Here is a 5,000-nt window from a genome sequence, read left to right as displayed (position 1 = left end):
GCCTTTATGAGCGCATGTACAGAGCGCGCTCTGATGAATGGAGCGCTCACACGCTCCTCGTCTCGTCTGGACACACTCCTCCGCAAGCGCTCCGCACATCTCCGCCAGATCTCGCGCCTCCACCGCCTGCAAATGTGCTTAAACTGCTGAGTCTACTTAAACATGCAGGCGCAACGGGAGAGAAGAGAGAGAGAGAGAGAGAGAGAGAGAGAGAGAGAGAGAGAGAGAGAGAGAGAGAGAGAGAGAGAGAAAAGATAGATCTCAGCTCTTGCAGTGAAGTTTTCCCAGGGCTATCAGTCGTGGAATTGCTGGCATTCCTCACTGTCACCATAGTGTGCAGCAGACAGGCGTGCCATGCAGACACTCAGGAGCAGGAGTCAGAAGCGCCGACTGCTCTAGTCTCCTGCACGCCTCCTCCTCCACCTCCTCCTCCACCTCCTCCTCTACCTCCTCCTCTACCTCCTCCTCTACCTCCTCCTCCTACTCCTCCACCTCCTCCACCTCCTCCTCCTCCTCCACCTCCACCTCCACCTCTGCCGCCTCTTCCTCCTCCACCTCCTCCTACTCCTCTACCTCCTCCTCCTCCTACTCCTCCACCTCCTCCTCCACCTCCTCCTCCACCTCTGCCACCTCCTCCTCCTCCTCGTCTTCCTCCTCCACCTCCTCCTCCACCTCCTCCTCCTCTTCCTCCTCCTCCTCCTCCTCCTCTTCCTCCTCATACTCCTCCACCTCCACTGGTGAGAAAACACATCTGCAAACAATCCCCACACAGAGCCAGCTCTGAAACTCTCTCTCTTTCTTTCTCTCTCTCTCTCTGTCACTTTCCCTCTTTCTTTATTGTTCTCTCTATCTCTCTGTCTATCTGTCATTTTCTCTCCTTCTTATTATTACTTCTCTGTCTCTCCCTCACTCTTTCCTTCTGTTACCTTCTCCCTCTTTCTCTTCTCCTCATCTCTTTCTCATCTATCATTCTCCATCTCTCTCTCTCTCTCTTCCTCTCATCTCTCTCTCCACATCTATCATTCTCTCTGTCCCCCTCTCTCCTTCTCTCGCTCTGTTGGCCTCTTCTCTCTCCCATGTCGTTTCACTTGATGGTTTCCATTCCAGGACTATTATCTGAAAGAAATCAGGAGTTCTGAATCCGCAGTCTACTTCTCCCGCAGGTCTCTTCTCTGCCCAACGGTGACCGATCCACTTCCGCCAGGAACACAATACTGGAAAACAAAAAATCAAGCATATTTACCACATGTTGTTGACCACAGTATTGTCCTGGACATGTGATGAAATACTCAGCAGTGTTATATAAAGGCAATTGTATCATTTATTGATGAAAAGATATGCGTCCTGTTTCCTGAGTGGCAAGTTTGTTTCTTACTGAGCAACCTGTGTTTAATGAATCATCCAAATAGCTGGGAGGTCAGAGGTCAAACACCTTCCTCTTCCTGTTCTACAGGCTTCCTGTGTGATCGAACACGAACAGGTCACAAGGTTTGCCCAGTTTGCAACAGTGATACAGGTTATCAGTTATCAGACAAGTCCTGACAGCTGAAAAGAACAACCAGGCTCATTTAACATGACAAGGAAAGACTTGAGCTGTGTGTCGTTAACCTCAGGCAACTAAAATGTGTGTGTGTATGTGTGTGGGTGGGTGTGCGTGTGCATATGTGTGTGTGTGTGTGTTTGAAACTGATGTGAACCTGACTGGGTTAGAGCTGGTTCCAGCGGAGGTAGCATGTCCTATATGATGTCCCCTAAAACATGTGGCATGTCCTAGTGGATGCCTTGTGTATAGCATGTCCTGTTTGATGTTGAGTATACGTATGGCATGTACGGTATGCGTATGCCATGTCTTAGTGGATTCCTTGTGTATAGCATGTCCTGTTTGATGTTGAGTATACTTACCAGAGATGGGAGTAAGTCACACATATGCAAGTCTCAAGTAAGTCTCAAGTCTTAACCTTCAAGTCTCAAGCAAGTCCCAAGTCGTTTTTGTGAGGGTCGAGTCAAGTCAAGTCAAGTCATAGCTTAGGTCGAGTCAAGTCAAGTCAAGTCATAGCTTAGGTCAAGCAAGTCACAAGTCAAGTCATATGATAAGCTGGAAGACAACCGTCTTAAAACTTGAAGAGACGGCAGCCTAAGTTTTATGTAGCCCTCCTTTGCACAAAAGGGCTAACAAATAGAAGAAGGGGATATAAGGCTAAAATATAATTATAAATGCTCACTAGGACCAGCAGGATCAGAATTACTAGGAACGACTACAGGGCCTGATGTACCAAATTACCAGACAGAGTACTCAACACGGTAGTTTATCATGGGAACAGCAGCTCATGTTTTCATTGCATAATATTCCATTAATAAATACCATACGGAAATGAAATGCAGACACTTCTATGTTATATACTACGATTTACTCTTGAAAGTGGCCCATTTCTCATTTATGTCATACATCTCTCATATACGTACATACATTTACAGTAATAGGGTTTGTGCATGTTGTTTGGCTGTTATACTTTATGATTTAACAAAAATAAAAGCAGCTAGCGCTAACAAACTAACAGCTACATTGATGTGGTAGACCAGGGATGGGCAACTTTCATGACTAAGAGGGCCACAATTTTTTATCATCACCATCAGAGGGCCAAATGTGGCTGCACACTTTCGCACATCAGACATGAGAGAAGCTACAAAATAATTCTGAATAAGAATTAAATGTATAATACTGTATACATTTCATTTGTGACATGCTCACATGCATTTTTAATAGGCCTATACATTCCCTAACGACAAATACAAGTATTTCACAGCCACATGAGTGAAAATTATTAATTTTAGTGCAAAGGGCTCACATAAATCATCATTCAATGATAGCACAAAACTGAAAACCAGTTAGTGCAGCATAGCCTCATATTCAATGCATTTACTGTATGCTCCCACTCCATTTTTAAGAATGTATAGACATTTCCTAACGTCCATGATGAGAGTACAGATGTGATGTAACATCCATCACATCTGTAGCCTACTCTCATCCAACGCAAAGAAATAGCCTAGGCCTAGCCTACTTGCAGTCATGCATGATTTGTCTCAGCTTCCCCTCGACATTATCGAGAATGTCAACAATTATGTGCGTCGGGACAAAGACCGTTTCGAAGTTTTTATCTCCACCAATGAGGTTATGTTTTTATCGGGGTTTGTTGGTTTGTCTGTATATGTTTGTTTGTTCGCAAGATAACTCAAAAAGTTATGGATGGATGCAAGAGGAGGTGATGTGTTCGCTTGGAGGAGGTTTGCGCACTCTGAGTGATTTTCAGATAGGCTACCGTATTTCAGTCAAATTGATAGGCGGGATCAATGTGAAACTAAGTCAACATGATCAAACTTAATGTGATGCAAATAGTAGGCTCTTGTCACGTTTGACTGATGGAGATGGGATGTTAGCTGCCAGCTAACGTTAGATTAAAAAATAATGTGAAATTAGCTAGAGACATTTCTTACTTTTCTTGTGTAGCCTAGTCGGAAATGGCGGATCAAATTTGACGTGGTGCTGGATGTGTCGGATATTTTTGCGCTGCACACCTTGCACTCGGCGAATCGTTTCTTCTGTTGAGTTGAATAGTCTTTAAATCCAAATGTTATTATTTTGGGAACAGCTTCCACATTCTAAACCCCGACCGCTCTACTGTAGATGGCGGGCGCGTCACCTAGCACCTAGTAGATAGGTTGCCAGGTTCGCCCACATGCAACAGGAAATATCCGATCGAAAATAGTTTTTATTATTATTATTCACCAATTAACCAAGACAGCAATGACTTGTCGAGTCATTGCATGCAAGTCTAAGTCAAGTCTCAAGTCATGAGTAGCAAGTCCAAGTCAAGTCAAGTCTTTTCTCATTGTTGATCAAGCAAGTCACAAGTCCTCAATCTGGCGACTTAAGTCTGACTCGAGTCAAGTCACTAGACTCGAGTCCCCCATCTCTGATACTTACAGTATATGGCATGTATGTCCAAGTGGAGGTCTTGTGTATAGCGTGTTGCATTTGATGTCCCTTATACGTATGACATATCCTAGTGGATGCCTTGTGTTTAGCATGTCCCGTATACGTATGGTATGTATGTCCTAGTCAGTGGATACCTTGCGTATAGTGTGTTGTGTAGATTGTCCCATATACGTATGGTATGTATGTCCTAGTGGATGCCTTGTGTCGTGTAAGTTGTCCCGTATACGTATGGTATGTATGTCCTAGTGGATGCCTTGTGTCGTGTAGGTTGCCCCGTGTATAGTGTGTCGTGTAGGTTGCCCTGCAGAGCGGAGGGGAGGATCTGTTGCACCCAGTGGAATGTGCCCGGCACGGAGAGGGCGGCGTGTCAGAGGCAGACGGGTCTGATGCGATCTGCTCACGCTCAGACACATCCACACCCCCCCCACATCCCCCCACATCCCCCCCACACCCCCCCCACATCCCCTCAGGCCTGCTACTGCCTGCCGCCTCAGACAAAACAACAACTCAGAACAGCACAGCACAGCACAGGACAAAGCACAACACAGCACAGCAGAGCAGAGGAGGATAAGACTACCTACAGAGGAGCAGGGGAGAGAGAGAGAGAGAGAGAGAGAGAGAGAGAGAGAGAGAGAGAGAGAGAGAGAGAGAGAGAGAGAGAGAGAGAGAGAGAGAGAGAGAGAGAGAGAGAGAGAGAGAGAGAGAGAGAGAGAGAGAGAGAGAGAGAGAGTGACACACACCAACACACACACACACAGACATGTTTTTATATTTTATGTTTTTGATTTGATGCTGAAATGCTTTTTTGTTTGTTTGGTACTTTATCGCATTGTCTATCTTAACAACTCAGTTATGTGCATCATATTTGTTCATTTATAAAGAGATAGGCTGTGGTATGTCCTGTGTGTGTGTGTGTGTGTGTGTGTGTGTGTGTGTGTGGCGCTTCTGTCTGAGTGTGTGGGCTCATTAAGGTGTGTTTACCTTCCTCCTGAGGAAGTACCTGTCA

General features: G+C 45.4%; 1 long non-coding RNA gene across 3 annotated transcripts in view; it reads left to right on the top strand.

Moving 5' to 3' along the window:
- The window catches only part of LOC134082464 (uncharacterized), a 115,139-nt gene that overhangs the window by 90,492 nt on the left and 19,647 nt on the right, over positions 1 to 5,000 (top strand). The window lies entirely within an intron of this gene.

The sequence above is a fragment of the Sardina pilchardus genome, chromosome 6 (assembly GCF_963854185.1).
Source record: "Sardina pilchardus chromosome 6, fSarPil1.1, whole genome shotgun sequence".
Classification (NCBI taxonomy): Eukaryota; Metazoa; Chordata; class Actinopteri; order Clupeiformes; family Clupeidae; genus Sardina; species Sardina pilchardus.
Note: the sequence above shows the minus strand (reverse complement) of the source record. Positions and strands in the feature narration are given on the sequence as shown.